The following is an 18,219-nucleotide window of genomic DNA, read 5'->3' on the forward strand; positions in this document are numbered from 1 at the left end:
CATTGGAGAGTGGCAAGTTTTGGCTCTTTAAGTATTTAAAGAAAGTGTTCAGAATAAAATATAAATATATTTTTAGGTCAATATAATTTTACAAATTTAAGAAAATTTTGACTTTGCAATATAATTTTACAAATTTAAGAAAAGTTTTGACTTTGCAAATTACATGTTTCAATGAATGATATTATTGTTTTTATGATATGTTTTGTTCGTAATCTTTCTTTGTTGCAGTCTGAATAAAACCAGCCCCCACTATCCACTTGAAATTGGGGATGGTTTTAATCAGACTATCTTTGTTGCAGATTGTAGTTCACACAACAGGACTTAGCTTCATTGGAGAGTGGCAAGTTTTGGCTCTTAAGTATTTAATGAAAGTGTTCAGAATAAAATATAAATATATTTTTAGGTCAATATAATTTTACAAATTAAAGCAAATTTTGACTTTGCAATATAATTTTACAAATTTAAGAAAAGTTTGACTTTGCAAACTACATGTTTCAATAAATGAATGATATTATTGTTTTTATGATATGTTTTGTTCGTAATCTTTCTTTGTTGCAGTCTGATTAAAACATGGTTTTGGTTTTAATCAGACTATCTTTGTAGCAGATTGTAGTTCACACAACAGGACTTAGATTCATTGGAGAGTGGCAAGTTTTGGCACTTAAGTATTTAATGAAAGTGTTCAGAATAAAATATAAATATATTTTTAGGTCAATATAATTTCAAATTTAAGAAAATTTTGACTTTGCAATATAATTTTACAAATTTAAGAAAAGTTTGACTTTGCAAATTACATGTTTAAATAAATGAATGATATTATTGTTTTTTAAATATGATATGTTTTGTTCGTAATCTTTCTTTGTTGCAGTCTGATTAAAACCAGCCCCCACTATCCACTTGCAGTTGGGGCTAGTTTTAATCAGACTATCTTTGTTGCAGATTGTAGTTCACACAACAGGACTTAGTTTCATTGGAGAGTGGCAAGTTTTGGTTCTTAAGTATTTAATGAAAGTGTTCAGAATAAAAGATAACAATATTTTTAGGTCAATATAATTTTACAAATTTAAGAAAATTTTGACTTTGCAATATAATTTTACAAATTTAAGAAAAGTTTGACTTTGCAAATTACATGTTTAAATAAATGAATGATATTATTGTTTTTTATGATATGTTTTGTTCGTAATATTTCTTTGTTGCAGTCTGATTAAAACCAGTCCCCACTATCCACTTGCAGTGGGGACTGGTTTTAATCAGACTATCTTTGTTGCAGATTGTAGTTCACACAACAGGACTTAGCTTCATTGGAGAGTGGCAAGTTTTGGCTCTTAAGTATTTAATGAAAGTGATCAGAATGAAATATTAATATATTTTTAGTTCAATATAATTTCACAAATTTAAGAAAATTTTGACTGCAATATGATTTTAAAAAAATAATTCAAAAAAATTTTGACTTTGCAATCGCATGTTTAAATGCATTTATAATGTTGTTGTTTTTTATGCTATGTTTTGTTTGTAATCTTTGGTTGTTGCAGATTGTAATTCATTCAACAGGACTTAACTCCATTGGAAAGTTGTAAGTATTGGCTGTTATAATGTTATTGATGTTATTGTTTTTAATTATTTGTTTTGTTTGTTATCTTCCTTAATTACAGATTGTTGTTCTGATTACACAACAGGACCAGGACTTAGCTTCATTGGGAAGTCAGTGGTGAGGATGGGAATTATATAAAAGTATTTGGTGAAAGTGTTCAGAATCAGTTTTAATCAACTCTTATTCTTTATTTTGTTATCTTCCATCGACACAAATGATGTCAAAGAGCCAATAGAAAGCCACAGATTTATGAAGGTAGAGATTCTGTAAGTTTTCACTATACATCAGTTTATTTTTTGCTTCAGGTTTTGTTCCCAGTTTGGACTTTAAACTGTGATAGATCTTCACTGCATTTATTTCTAATGTTTCATGGTCACAATGAGTTTTGATAAACAAAGAAAAAATGTTTACTGCAAAAATTGGACACACAAAAATTTCCAGATTTACAACTTACTTTATTATATTTTGGATCCAGTTTTACGATTTGTAAATGTCGGCTTACATATTTACATTATCACAGTAATATATAAGATAGACTTGCATAGATACCAACCATTACGATTTTCCCGTAATTGTTACGAATTTTGGACCAAAATTATGGTGTTACGATTAATAGTCTTATTTGTTACTGATTAACGTTCATTAGCTGTCCAGAACAGTTTTCCGTATATAAATCATTTTCATCATTGTGACGCTTAATGTTTCATTAGAATCTTGTAACATTAAGCGCTTGAATGGTTCACACTGTTATTTTCCATTAGGTTTCTGGGGACTACACCCCAAGGGTGACGGGAATAGAAATATGGTCACCACTGTTCCTCGCCAAAGTGGGGCGTCCATTTGGTAGTTCGGGATGTATCAAGTACGCAGCCACGTCCAGTCAAAATGAGGACTTTAAATCCGATGCCTCATGTAGAGAGAGTTTGCACGTTAAGAACCCTTGTAACAACTCTTTGAGGGGTACGTGGGTGGCCTGTTGCAATATACTCTCATTTTCCTGTGGAAGTCCAAACTTTCCCCAACCTTCATCCCCGACGGCCTCCATTGTAAGACCTATCTATTGAATTAATTGTCAACATGTTCTCGTCCTGAACATACATGAAATATTTTCCACTGGACGTTAATCAACCAACAATCAATAAACAATCAATCCGGACTACCAGTTGAAAATGATCTCTCTATTTCATGTTCAATTCTGAATAATTAATGAACGAAACAAGTCTTTGTTTTCAATTTGACATTATGTCTATTGGAACAAATCAAATATCTGAAGCAAAGAAAGAAAACTAGAAATCCGAAACAATTATGCCTTTTGCATATATTATGAAAAAGATTTCCATTTAGCGCGATGGTCAGTGATTATCATTTGCTCATCAAATTTGAATCGTAGTTCTGATAAAAAAAGGAAATCATTTTGTCACTGAGAGTCACCCAATAGGGTGTCTGTGGAATAGAAATATGGTACTACAGGTTTTCTTCAATAGGCAGTAAAACCCTTGCCAAAGTTGGGCGTCCGTTTGGCTGTGTTGGATGTACAAGTACGCAGCCACGTCCAGTCCGGTTGGGGACTTTAAATTATTAAGATTGCCACGCTCGGTGCGCGTTAAGAACCGTTGAAACAAAACTTAGGGGATTGTTGTAATGCTTAATTTCTGTCTCGCATCCAATATACCCTCATTTTCCAGTGGCAGTCTAAATTTCCCGACCCTCATCCCGGACGTCTTCTAATAAAGGACCTACCTTCTGTATTTATTATTCATTTGTTCTCGTCCTGAACATGTATGAAATATTTGCCACTGGATGCTAAGCAACTAATAATCATATCACTGTGTGCTTAGTTGTTTATATGATTATTACAAAATTTTATGAAGAAAATATTATTACTGAATAAAGACCTAAATTACGGAAATCTTTATAACTGTTTTACTGAATGCACCAAAAGAGGGTTGGCATCTATGGACTTGTTGATCTGTAAATCTTTAACATTCTAAGTTAGTGAACTCTTAATGAAAATTCAAAGGATTTTTTATTCTGAATCTGAATCCAATTTATATTTAAAAACAAAACTGCTGTTTTGCACAATCATTCAATTGAAAGTTAGAAGCATGAGACAACTAGAATTAAGTATACTATATATATGTATTCTCTAATATGTTTTAAATGTGTAAAAAATTATAAATGGTCAAATTTGTTATACACATTTTTATATCTTTTGGTTAATTTTTCTGGATTATCATAAATATCTTGATGGATTCTACCACAAAGATAGTTCAGCCATGTTGATTTTAAAGTTAATTTATATATACAAACTTATAATTTCAAAACTGTTCCTAATTTTCTTTTCAGACTTTCATCTTGTATACTGGAACAAGATTATATGCCAGCCTGCATCCTTAATTTATCAGATGATGGCTAACCTGTATGTTTAAACTTTATATATCAGGTAATTTATCTCCCCTGGGATGAAAGTCGTGTAAGGTGAGACATATGGATTGCTTTTCCTTCAATGGCGTTAACAATTGTTGAATCAGTGCATATCAGTTTGAAGACTATTTTTAGGCCCTGACCCCTAGGTCATGGTCCAGTGACTGAATTAATAAACCATGTTGCAGTGAGTGTCCATCAGATTGTCTTTTTCTGAAGTTTATGCCAACAGGCGAGACACATCTGTGTCAACAGTTTTTTTCCTTAGTTTTTGTTCCCTGTTTGGACCACTTTTCAACAGTAAATTTTGCTGGATTATCATAAATATTTTGATTTATTCTATCACACAGACATGTGCATTTTATACAAACTCATAATTTCAAAAAACTTCTTTTCTTTTCAAACTTTCATCTTGAATACTTAAACAAGATTATATGCCAGCCTGCATCCTGAATGTATCAGATGAATGGTCAACCTGTAATGTTATGCTATATATATATTAGGTCATTTTTATACTCCCGCTTAAAAAAGTGGGGGTATTAACTGTTTTACCTCTGTCCGTCCGTCCATCCATTAGTCCGTCCATCTGTCCCATGAATATTTTTCGTCGCATCTTTCTCAGGAACTACATCATAGGGATTTCTAAAATTCGGTTTCAGGATTTATATAAGTCAGCTATACCATGTGATTTGTTTTCAGATTCATTACTCAACAACTTCCTGTTTACCGTCAAGTTTTTGGGCGGGGGTATCATCAGTGAGCAGTACGTTGTTCGCAGTTTCACTTGTTTTGCATCAGGTTTTATTCCTTGCTAGGACCTTAACTTTTGACAGTTAAACTAATTGGATTATAAACATTTTGATATACTTTACCACAGAGTTCATTATATACAAACTTGTAATTTCCAAACTGTTCTTTTCTTTTCAGGCTTTTCATCTTGTATACTTGAAGAGATTATATACCAGCCTGCAAATTCTAAATGTTTTAGTTGATGGCCAACTTCAGTATCCTTTACTTAATAGATGTATGTCAGCCTGTAAGTTTATACGATACATATTAGAAGAAAAAATTTATCAGGTGTTGTTCCCTATTTGGACGATTAAGGTTTTGATAATTAAGTCTTCACTGCACTTATTTTTAATGTTTCATGGCCACAGTTCCTTTCAATGAACAGAGAAATGTTCGTGTACAATTTATTTCAGGTTCAATGTCTACTGTGAAATAGTGATAATTAGATGAATGAAAAATTTCCAAATTTACAATATTTTGTTCATTATTTGATGGGTCCAGTTTTCTAGTTTGTAAATGTTGGCTTACAGATTTACGTTATCACAGTAATGTATGATATTCATAGGTTTCATAACTGAGAATGTGATATCGCTTGATATCAATTTAACTCGAGTTATTTAATTTCAATATAATAATAAACAAGCCTTCGGCGAGTTTACTATTTAAATTAAATAACGAGAGATGATATCAAGCCATATCCAATTCTCACAAATTGTTAAACCTATTTCTCTTATGGTCAACACTAGCTCTCATTGTGTTAAATTAAAAATTCTTTGAATCGTTGATCTAGTCTTTTGCACATTCCAGTATGATGTCATATGTCCTTTTCTGATGTCATGAAACTTTAAAATCAGACATTTTAAGACTTTTGTACGCTTTAGAATGTAATAAAATTTGATAAAAATAAGATTGTCAGGTGAAATGTGTGAGTGTTTTGTATATTATTGGAAGAAATAACATATATCTGTTGCCATGGATGAAATGTACATAGTCTTAACCTTTGAAAGTCATCAATTACCTAACGAATAGCCAATGGAAATGTCGTAATATCGTCTATGATGCTGGATCAAAGCCAATCAAATTAACACAGATTTTCGTCTAACTTTTTCCTATCACACACTGTGCAGACGTGTGATACAAGAAATATTTATTCATGCAAGAAATAGAAAACAGGCCACAACCGTAAGAGAATGACTTGTTGACCTGTAAATCTTTAACATTTTAATTTAGTGAACTTTTCATGTAAATTCATATATTTGATTATGAATCTGAATCAGTGTTATATATGATAACATAATTACTGTGTTTTGCACAATCATTCAATTGAAAAGTATATAAGCATGAGACAAAAACAAAAATGTATACTGCATTATAAATTCCCAAATATGTTTCAAATTTCAAATAGAGATTTTAATTGATGTCTTCCTTTTACTTGGATATAAACATTTTGCTTGATTCTACCACAAAGACAGTACAAACTCATAATTTCAAACCTTTTCAGACTTTCATCTTGCATACTTGAACCAAATTATATGCCAGCTTGTATCCTTACTTTAACAGATGTATGCCAGCCTGTATCCTTAATGTATCAGATTTATGCCAGCCTGTATCCTTACTATATCAAATGTATGCCAGCCTGTATCCTTACTTTAACAGATGTATGCCAGCCTGTATCCTTATTGTATCAGATTTATGCCAGCCTGTATCCTTACTATATCAGATGTATACCAGCCTGTATCTTAATGTTTCAGAAGCTTGCCAACTTGTATCCTTAACCTATAAGATGTATATCAGTTTGTATCCTTTATGTATCATATGTATGCCAGCCTGTATCCTTACTATATCAGATGTATGCCAGTCTGTATCCTTTATGTATATGTATGCCAGCCTGTATCCTTACTATGTCAGTTGTATGCCAGTCTGTATCATTTAAGTATTATATGTATGCCAGCCTGTATCCGTTTTGTTTTTGATGTTTGCCAACCTGTAATATTAACCTATCAGATGTATGCCAGCCTGAATCCTTACTATATCAGATGTATGCCTGTCTGAATCCTTAATGTATCAGATGTATGCCAGCCTGTATCCTTGCTATATCAGATGTTTGCCAGCCTGTATCCTTAATGTATCCAATGTATGGCAACCTGTATCCTTACTATATATCAGATGTATGCTGGTCTGTATCCTTAATGCATGCAATGTATACCAGCCTGTATCCTTACAGTATATCAGATGTATGCCAGCATGTATCCTTACTATATCAGATGTATGCCAGCCTGTATCCTTAATGTATCCAATGTATGCCAGCCTGTATCCTTACTATATCAGATGTATGCCAGTCTGTATCCTTATGTATCAGATGTTACATAATGCCAGTCTGTATCCTTCATGTATCAGATGTATGCCAGTCTGTATCCTTACTATATCAGATGTATACCAGCCTGTACCCTAGCTATATGAGATGTATGCCAGCCTGTATCCTTAATGTATCAGATGTATGCCAGCCTGTATCCTTAATAGATCAGATTTAGCACAGCTTATATCCTTAATGTATCAGATGAATGCAACTTTGTATCTTTTTCATATCAGATTAATTTTTATATCAGAATGGACCGAGAGTCATACACTTTGAGAATGGCTCCGTTGTAGATGACCCGAACTGGGTAGTTGACAGTTCCACTGTGTTCCTGCAGCAGTTATATGCCTTCTACCCAGAGCTTGTAAAAGAGTACCATTACTTGAGGATGTGACTGCAGATGGCCTCCAATTTGTTTTTATTTCAGAATGAACCAAGTTGGGTATTTTGAGGATGTGACTGCAGAAATATCCCATAGATATCTTATGAAATATTTGTATTTTTTGCAGGATCTACAAACCGAACTTTTAATTTCATTCTTGAAGGATTTAAATCTATTTAGTAGTTACTTATTCCTTAATGTATTATATGTATGTATCCTTAACATATCAGATTTATTTCAGATTATATCCTTAATGTATCAGATGTATGCTAGCATGCATCTGTATAGAAGCACATATATTAAATTGTTGATCTTACATGTTTTTTTATTCAAGGACATCTAAAGCAAAATGAATGGTTTAAAAAAAAAAGATTATAAATAGATTAGAGATTTATACTCATTTATATTTGGGAAATTGCAGCTTTGAAAGTTGGCATTTGACACAACCTGTTAAACTACAAAAAAAGCTGTGTAGATATACATAATACATCATTGGTCAATTAGACAGCAACCCAACGTCACAAAAAAAAAAGAATATGAACTTAAAAAATTATGGTCTCCAACAATCAACAATTTAAAAAAAAAGTATCTTATACAATATGTTGACAAGAGCTTTGAACCCTTATCTAGAAAAAGTGAATTAATTTAGCTGAGACTATCAATATTCCATATTCAACAAATTGCTAAATAAAGAAAAAAGATTTCAGTTTTCAGGTACATGTAAAACTCGATTTGGATGTCGGGTAATAATTTGTTAATGTTGAATAATAAGCAATTAAATAAAATCGAGATATTTTTTGGTGTTAATGGCCATAATTAATTACCTTATATAAAGGGGAATATGTGCACGTAACATTATAAATTGACAGAAAAATATTTTTATTCAAGGGTAAATGTAATAATGCAAATAAATATCAGATAATAAATTCAGAAATACATCTTACTTACTAGCCATTTCTATACTAACATTTAACCACCAATCTAACAGACCTAACATTTTTTCTATATCATTGGTATATCTAAACTTCATTGGTCATTTCTAAGTTGTGTTTCCTTTTTCTTGCTATTTTGCTGGTTTGAATGGTTTCATATACATGTATTTGATAGTAATGAAATGTTGTCTATAGTTTTTATAGAGTTTCTTAGTTATGTATTTCTGAAGTTTATTTATATGATGTTTTAAGTTTTAAAAAGTTTTTTCTATGGGGTCTCATTTGATTCAGTAACAATTTGAATTTTTTCGTAATTATTTCAAAATTAATTTTATCAAAATTATATAATCATTGTAGTGCATATTATTCATTACTAAAGTCCAGATCCTTAATTGTCCATATTTGTCTTTTATCATTTATGTTATTTAGAGAATTTTGTGTTGATAGCAGCTCTATATTGGTTTCTGTTTAAATGTATTCTCAAATTTTAGATATTCAATTCTTAAATTAAAGCAGATTAAAAAAAACGTTGTTAGATTATTTGTAAAAGTTAATATTTTTGTGTAAGATTTCCTTCTCTTCATGATCATTTAAGAATTGCTTGGAGTATGTATTTTGACATATTATAGAATTTAAAATTATACTAAAAAAATAAAGAGAAACTTGATCAAGAATAGAAGTTTTTTCTAAAATTAAGCAGATAGTAAATTTTGATTTTTTTCTGGTTAGAAATGCACAGTTAAAATTGAACTCCATGTTGTTTAAATTCACAGTTTATTTTGCATGGTTATGGTTTTCTCCTAAAAACATATTCTGATCCCCAATTTGATGAAAAAAAATTTTGTCAAGCAGATGACAAAAAAAAATATTCTGAATCCAGTTTTTCCCAATACCTTAATGTTAAATTTGGAAGTAAAAGTATAAAACTAAATGAAAAAAACCACCAAAAGAATTACCAAAAAACCCCCAAAATTTCATAAGTTAAATAGTAGTAAAAAATAATTTTGTTAATATAAACAAAACACTGCTAGTCATTATATGGTGCAACAGTTCTTGGAACATTTTAATATCTTGTCCTTTTAATGCAATGCAATTATGTGCAAGTGGTAGAGTTTTCTTACAGGGCCACACAATTTATTATTGATTTTGTATTATTATTTTTGAACCTAATGGTTGTGTTCTAGCTGACTTTGAAGCTTTGTAAGGCAAGGGTAAAATATTCATTTTTAGTGCCATTCGAGAGTGTGGTTTATATTTGGGATGGAGGGAAAACTTCAAAGAATTTTAATAGGTATCATAAAATAATATTTTAATTGGTCAATAAATAAAGTACAACAAATCTGAGAATAAAATAACACAAAGAAAGATGCGAGTGAAAAATGAATTGTCCATTCCTCGATAGGTTTTCAACCTAACATTTATGTGCAGAAATTTAGAATATATTAAAAAGAGAAATAAATTGAAGAAAAGAAAACTTTACAACAGAGTATAAATTGCCAAATACAAATAAAGTTAAAAGGGGGGAGGTGGTATTTAGAGGCAATACCCAAACCCCTAATTAATGTAAAATTTTATTCAAATGGGGAAACCCAAGGGTTCAGTGGGATATGTGGTCATCTGGACTTCTCCCATCCAGCGGTAAATCTTATTTGAAGGGGATCTGTTTTTGTTGCTATGGAATATTAATATGCAGTCACATCCGATTTGATTGTGAAGTAGGAGATTGATCTCTGCACATTAAAGAACCCTGGCAACAACTCTGAGGATCTCTGAGGGGTATGTAGCTTGCCTGTTGCAAGACAGAATTTCTGCCTCCAAGTTTCCCCTTTTTTCAATGGTAGTTTAAATCTTATACCTTTCATCCTGGTTTACCAATTTTGCAAAAGGTATCTACTGGAATTAATGTCCTGAATATGCATAAAATATTTGCAAGTGGACATCAACTGATTGCAACGAGTTGGAATGGAATATTATGAAAGATGGTTATCCAAGCAAGAGATCTCCATGACCAGAGCAAAGGCCTGAGTGAACATTAAAGAGATTAAATTATATTAGATTATTCACAGTAATGCATTGCTAACTGATAAGTTAAAAGAGCAGACAAAATTAAAGTAATATCTTTTAAACATTTAAATTGAACTTTTTGCATGTCATATTTAGTCATCTTTATGTAGATTTGCCATTTAATGGATTATGAAAAATTATGTGCGTGGTGAAGTATGTTTCATTTACAAATGTTGATCCATTCTTTTTGAGATGCCAAGATTAAACAAAAAGGTTAATTCGATGTTGCTGCAGGACTTGGAAAATTGATACTGTTTTACCTCAAAAGTGCCATTTCATGATAATAATGAGCAGGGTTTAAGCTAGGATTTTGAGAGCTTGTCACTTTTCAATCACTGATAATAAGAAGTGTGAATGAAATATTTCAGAGTTAAGTTATAGGAATTAAATTTTAAATATTATTAAAATTAGATTATATGCATTTCTAATTATATCATTTGTTTTAACTTTTAAGCATATTTTTCTATTTTTTTTTTTTTTTTTTTTTTTTTCAGGATGAAAATAGCAAACAGGAAGTTTTCAAGAGATTGTTATCTCAAATCTGAAGTGGTTCAATGCAAAACACGAGGTAATCTTTTCTTAAATTTAAAAAAAAATACTTTAGAAGGTTGATTTATAATGGTCAATGCATCAATAAGACCAAGTCATCTATCTGGCTGGGACCTTAGAACTCTCATAATTTTTACTATATTGAGAAAATGCATAAGGAAAAAGATCCAATAAGAATAATGGATGCGATATTCTAGGGCTATTGTTCTTGTTTCAAAAATTTATCTTTTGAACACTGTTGCAGTTAATGAAGGCTGATTTTTAAGTGGCTGCTCAGATTGGATAACTTTAACAGAAAATAAAATCCAGAATAGAAATGAGTAATATGCTAATTAATATTCTAATGCTACCAATTAGAAGTTGAAGAAATATAAGTATCTCAGAACAGTAAAACATTTTGATAATTTATTTTTTCAGCTTCATTCAATGCTGGCCCTGCATGGTATTCACAAAGTGCCGTTATTAGATGAAAACTTAATGGGAATAAATTTACCTGATGTTTAGGTAAGTCAGCATTATTACAAAAACACTACACAAATGCATTGTTAAAGAGACCGGTTGTATTCTTGCATACCTTGGGGGGTGGTGGGAAGATATACTAATTATGTAAAAATGTGTACATCACACAATCATACTGAGGAAAGGGGGGAGGGGGAAATGCATTGCTGAAAATTATTTCAAGGGAGATAGTTATAGAGATTTTTTTCTTCTGGACTAATTTATAAATACAAGATCATATCATCATCAAATCAGATTTGCAAATAGGACTGAAATAACATTCATATCTTACTGTAAGATTCATATGTTTATGCAAAAACCACAGAATGGTCAAGTTTTACCATTTGAAACTTTTTCGTCTTCTTAAAACCAATTATTTGCCACCTGGCTTGCATTGTAAACGGATATTCAATCTTGGACACCAAATGGTATAAAAAATAAAGAACTTAGCAGCAAAACATAATCCTAACTGTCAATGATTAACCTGATTATGAAGAATAAATATTGTGACACAGAAAAACTGTTTCTCCTTTTTATTTTTAAGAACCTTGTGATAAAACTTATCATTCCATTTGTAGGTAATGTTTGATACTTCCAATTGTGGATATTTTGAAAAAAAGGTGAAAATGAAGGAAGGACATCAACACACACGAACTTTTTTATTAATTATAAAATTGAGGATGGAGAGTCAAATATAATTTTAAAATATGAAATGTGTGAAAGGCAAAGAGAGAGTCAGCTAGATTTTGTGAAGATTATATTTGTTCATTTTAAAGCTCACTGCTTATCTTCAATGTTTGATTAAAAATGTTTTTTTTTTCTTCAAAATTCATTATGTTAAAATGTGAGATAGTTAGAATATTCATTTGTAAAGATTTATCCTGTTTCATACTATTGTTTCCATTTTTTACGAGCTGTTTGACTATAGACGGTCACTGCTATTTTTTGTTTGTTTGTATTTATGGCTTAAACAAGATTATTCTAAGAGGAATTGCAGTGTATGAAAGACAGAAAGAAGGACTATGTAAAGGTCTATTCTTTTTCAGCAAAACAGCAGGTTCTTCTTTATAACTTTTTGTATTGAAATAATCAAGCACTTGCCAATTTGTTTAAATTGGATAAATCTTGGATGAGTATTACATTAATGTGTATTGAAAACTGTATTTTTAAAAAGGATACACTAAAAATATTACATACTAAAAAATTTAAATCATAAACTTTCATTTTATATCTAAATTATCACACTTATGCAATATATTAAGTGTACCATTTTATATATATATATATATATTTATTTTTTTTTAGTTTTCAACACAGGAAGTGAAATCTAAATTGAATGAGGAGCTAATAGGTTGAAGTTATGGCAAGGGGAGGGAATAAACCTATTTACCTCCTATTACTGGTTTCTTCCTATGATGAAAGTTAATTTATCATACTTGTATTATTTACATGTAATATATTTAAGGGACACAGATGTTATCAAAATTTGCCATTTTGTAGAGCTAATAGTAAAGAAATAATGTAAACAAAAGATAAAGAAAAAAAAAGATAAAAGAAAAACTGTAAACTAAGTTCTAGGAAATGGCAGTATGGGATTTTCTGAAATTTATAAGTTGTATTGGATCGAAAAGTATTCTTACAACTTAATATATCTGGTGTGTGTGAGGGAGAGAAATATATTTTGTGGAGGTTTATTTTCTTTCAGCCAAACAGCAGGCACTTCTTACAACTTTTTGTAGACTGGTCTCAAACAAGTTGCCAAACTTAACCTATCATTTGGTTTAGATAAGATAAATCTAGAAGTGGAAGATAGTATTTTGAGATGCTACTTTTTCTTTAATTTGTTTTATGGCTTGAATCTATGAACAAAGAATATACACTTGAATATGACATGGATCAAAATTTAATAAATCAGCTCTCATTGTTTTAAACATCACAGTCATGTTCTATTCTATGCGTATCTATGTCATTTGTGAACCCCTTCAACACAGAAAGCAAAATCCATGTGATGAATGAGGAGCTAATAGGGTTAAGTTTATGGCAAGGGGAGGGAATACACCTATTTACCTCCTTATTCTGGTCGCTTCCTTTGGTGAAAGGTAATTAATTAGACATTAATAGGAGCACATCAGATGTAATCAAAATTTGCCATTTTGTAGAGCTTAGTAAAAACTGTAAACTAAGTTATAGGAAATAGCAGTATGGGTTGGTTTGAAATTTAATGATATCTTTTGGATATTAAATTCTTCTTTTTATATTTTAAATTCATCTGATTTGCATATTTGATAGAGAGATAGAACAAGACTTTGTGAAGGTTTATTCTGTTTCAATCTAACAGCAGGTGCTTCTTTCATCTAATTGTAGTCATCTCTTATGACCAATTTTCAATAAAACTACTAAAACCTGCCATTGGATTAAGTTTGGATGAATCTAGAAGGAGGGTAAAGTATTTCGAATTTGATTACCAGTACTTAAAAAAATAATTACATTGTTTCTTAATTTTCAATATTTGGAGTAAGAGCATGATATTTTATTAACAAAACATTCAAGTGTTATTTTTTTTTTTGCGTTTTGTGTATGGTTATTGAAATAATAATATTTCTTAATAAAAGTTTATATTGAAAATCAGCAATGATGGCTTTTTGTCCTAGTATAATATCCCTCCTCGAGGAGTTAAGGCTATATTGCATTCACCTTGTCGGTCTGTTCCTCTGTCTGCCCGTTTGTCCAGCAAATATTTCCGTCACATTTTTTTCAGGTACTGCTGAACAGGATGACTACCATTTTGGTCAAAGCTTGACAGTGATGAGTTATAACATGTGAGAGCTTTTCAGATCTGCGAGGTACCTACTTTCTGATTATGGGGAACCACTACTAGTGATAGGTCAATGATATTTGGTATGCAGTTGTATCAGCATTGGCACATCTCATTTCCATGGAGCCTGATTATTTGGCCCCGTCCCCTCGGTCATTGTCTACTGACTTTGAAACTTTTGCTTAGTTTACATGTATAAGTTTGTGATTAGGTCAGTTTATGGGTAACAACTAGTGGTAGGTCAATGATATTTAGTATGTTGTATTAGCATTGGCACATCGTATTTCCATGGAGAATGTTTGGCCCTGTGCCTTCAGTCATGGTTCATTGACTTTGAATATTTTGCATAACTTGCATGTTAAAGTTTTGCTATTTAAATATCATTTGCATTTTACTAGCAAAATAACAAAAAGGCGAGGCATATCTCTGTGTTAACAGTTTATGATAATGTTGATGTATGATGCTCAGAAGTATTCATAAGATCCCTTATATTATATTAGGTCACTTTTATGAGAGGTATTTAACTGTTGAGCATGCATGTTAGACATTTTTGTTTGTTCATATTAAGGCTATTGAATAATGATTTGTTCTATCTCAATTTACATCTGATGGAACCAGTCACTAGCCTTTCAACTTTGATCCAAATCTGAAACCTGGTCATTGCGAGGGTTCAACTCAGATCTTGATTAACAAGGATTGCCTGAGTTTTTCTGCTGAAGATTGGTGGTTCTCTCCGGGTATTAGTTCCATCTTCCTCCACCAACCATAGACTGACTGCCATATAAAGCCATTAGGTTGCTGAAAGTGGCCAACAACTATAGTTTTGTATTCATGGAGGGAAATGAAAAAAAGTCACATTTCATTCGGATTAATTTCCGCAATAATTTTGTTCCTATTTAATTAAATATGTATACTGAATTGATTGATTAGTTGATGTTTGCTCAACATCCAGTGGCAAATATTTCATGCATGTTGAGGACAAATGCTGAATTTAATCTGAATGGGGAAAATGTCTTTTTGTTTTAAGTCATATAACGTAGAAGCTAGAAGAATATCATGTTGGCTGAATGTTGTGCGACCTTAAGTCGAAACATTTATTAAGCAGCATATACTCATATATTTGTGGCTTGTGGCACTTTTTATGCCATGAAATAAGTATTGTTTGCACAGAATGACAAAAACTTTAGTACATTATGAAAAATGAAAATTATGTCATATCAATTAACACCTTGGATTTATAAATATTGGTCCCAGATTACACCAAATAAGCTGAAATTATCCCAACATTATGAATTTTTAGACCATACACAAGACAAGTAGAGCTAAAATATTTTCTACTAAGCATTACGTATTTATGTCATTTTGAATTCAAATCAGAATAGTATGATTTTTTGTCGAGGCTGCGACTTTTGTCGCAGAAAGCTTGACATAGGGATGGTGATCCACGGCGGCGGCGGCGTTAGCTAACTTCTTAAAAGCTTTATATTTTAGAAGGTGGGAGATCTGGATGCTTCATTCTTTGTATATGGATGCCTCGTGTTACGAAGTTTCCGTCAGTCACATGTCCAATGTCCTTGACCTCATTTTCATGGTTCAGTGACTACTTGAAAAAAAAGTAAAGATTTTTTGTAATGTTAAATTCTCTCTTATTATAAGTAATAGGATAACTATATTTGGTATGTGCGTACCTTGCAAGGTCCTCATGCCCGTCAGACAGTTTTCACTTGACCTCGACCTCATTTCATGGATCAGCAGTGAACAAGGTTAAGTTTTGGTGGTCAAGTCCATATCTCAGATACTATTAGTCCGAGATTACTCTGACCTGGGAACAGTAAATCTAATATATATGTTCCTGCTCTGACGTCCAACGGCTGTTTTGCCAGACAAGCTGGGGCCGTGGGACGTCCCACGGCCCCAGCTTGTCTGGCAAAACAGCCGTTGGACGTCAGGGTAATCTCGGACTAAGATACTATAAGCAATAGGTCTAGTATATTCGGTGTATGGAAGGACTGTAAGGTGTACATGTCCAACTGGCAGGTGTCATCTGACCTTGACCTCATTTTCATGGTTCAGTGGTTATAGTTAGATTTTTGTGTTTTGTTCTGTTTTTCTTGTACTATATACAACTATATTTGGTGTATGGAAATATTTTATGGTCTATATGTCAGTCACGCAGGTTTTAATTGAACTTGACCTCATTTTGAAGGTTCATTAATTGCTCAGTGTTAAGTTTTTGTGTTTTGGTCTGTTTTTCTTTAAACTATAAGCAATAGGACAACTATATTTGTTGTATGGAAGAATTGTTAGCTGTACATGCCTGCCTAGCATGGTTCATCTGACCTTGACCTCATTTTCGTGGTTCATTGGTCAATGTTTAGTTTACTTGGTTAATGTTAAGTTTATGTGACAGTTGTAATAAAGCTTTATATTTAGGACTATCAACATAATATCAATGATTAGTAAAGAAGGCGAGACATTTCAGCGTGTGCACTCTTGTTTACTTTTATGAAAACTTCTTTTGCCAAAAAAAAAAATATGATGAATATTAAAAACCATGTAAAGTTGAATATGGAGTTGCATATAAAAACTATTTTTTCTTTAGAATTTTCTTGGTTCATTGGTTTACATAAAGTAAGATGAACTTATATGAAAAGATTTTCACAACATTTGAATTATTCATACGTTTTTGACCTCTTTTTTTTTCATACAGCAATATTGCAACGTTCAGTCAAAATTCCAAATTTTTGACTAAAAAGGGGTTTTAATGTTAAGTAGAATAAGACTATCCATCCTGCTTGGGATTTAGCTGCAGAAAAGATGTTAATAATTTCACCAAATTCTAAATCCCACGTCTCTTGAAGGGCAAATTCCATACACACTGCACGTTAAAGAATAACTGCAACAACACATTGATGGGTTAGTTGGAAATTTCCTGTCTATCCAGTATCCATCTTCAGTAGCCATCAATCTCTAGTGTCAGTCCCTGCTGTTCATCCTTGTGTACCTACCATGCAGACTCTTACTTACTGATGGTATGAATTATAAGATTTTTTCCTGCCTGTCAATCCGTTCATCTGTATGTCAGTCCGTCTGTCCGTCTGTCGGTTCTTTTTTTCAAGATGCTCAGTTGACTCGAATTCGTATATCAGATTGCAACCTTACTGGGATATATGTCGCATGTAATGAGAGGAAGTTCCTCATTGATTTTTAGTTCACCATGTCAAAGGTCAAGATCATAGTTACTAATAAAAGAAGAAAGTGTCTGAGGACACGAATGCCCCTGCCCCTGCTCAAGCTTTGCAATTTAAAAATTGGACGAACGGAAGTACGGGCGGAAAGACAGACTGACGGACGGTCAAGGGTAACACTTAATGCCCCCTCGCCTAGCGGCAGGGGCATAAATATAGACCTCAATTTGTGTAGAAAACTTTTATATCTAAGTAAGGTTTCAATCCAATATGTAACCAGATATTACATATTGGATTGAAACCTTACTTAGATATAATTATGGTCATATTTAATGAGCGGAAGATCTCTATTGATTTTTGAGAAAGTCACTTTAATCCGAGCTAATGCTTACTATTAAAGGTCCTTTTATTGCCAATTTGTTCTAGTCCTGAATATGCATGAAACATTTGCCACGTACTGGAATTAATCGATAGTTATGAAAAATGTATATTTGAATTTTACTATTTAACTTAATCAAGAAGCACACCTGGGTATTTTTTCCTGGATAAAAGGCGCAGAAGAGGGGGTGGAGGATGGGATAGTGATTCGGAAGACACTCGTTTGAGCTGGTAGTCGTCATCATCAGACATG

General features: G+C 32.0%; 1 long non-coding RNA gene across 2 annotated transcripts; it reads left to right on the top strand.

The window, feature by feature from the left end:
- Positions 1–1,517: 1,517 nt before the first annotated feature.
- Positions 1,518–14,217, top strand: LOC127734470 (uncharacterized). 2 transcript variants are annotated; one of them, XR_007997613.1, is made up of 6 exons: positions 1,518–1,857; positions 3,938–4,034; positions 4,943–5,051; positions 11,033–11,106; positions 11,505–11,591; positions 12,164–14,217. It is a non-coding gene; the product is annotated as an uncharacterized LOC127734470 (long non-coding RNA). The 2 variants fall into 2 exon arrangements; XR_007997612.1 differs by having other exon boundaries at positions 3,938–4,010.
- Positions 14,218–18,219: the final 4,002 nt, after the last annotated feature.

This window comes from Mytilus californianus, unplaced genomic scaffold, assembly GCF_021869535.1.
Source record: "Mytilus californianus isolate M0D057914Y unplaced genomic scaffold, xbMytCali1.0.p SCAF_3, whole genome shotgun sequence".
NCBI lineage: Eukaryota > Metazoa > Mollusca > Bivalvia > Mytilida > Mytilidae > Mytilus > Mytilus californianus.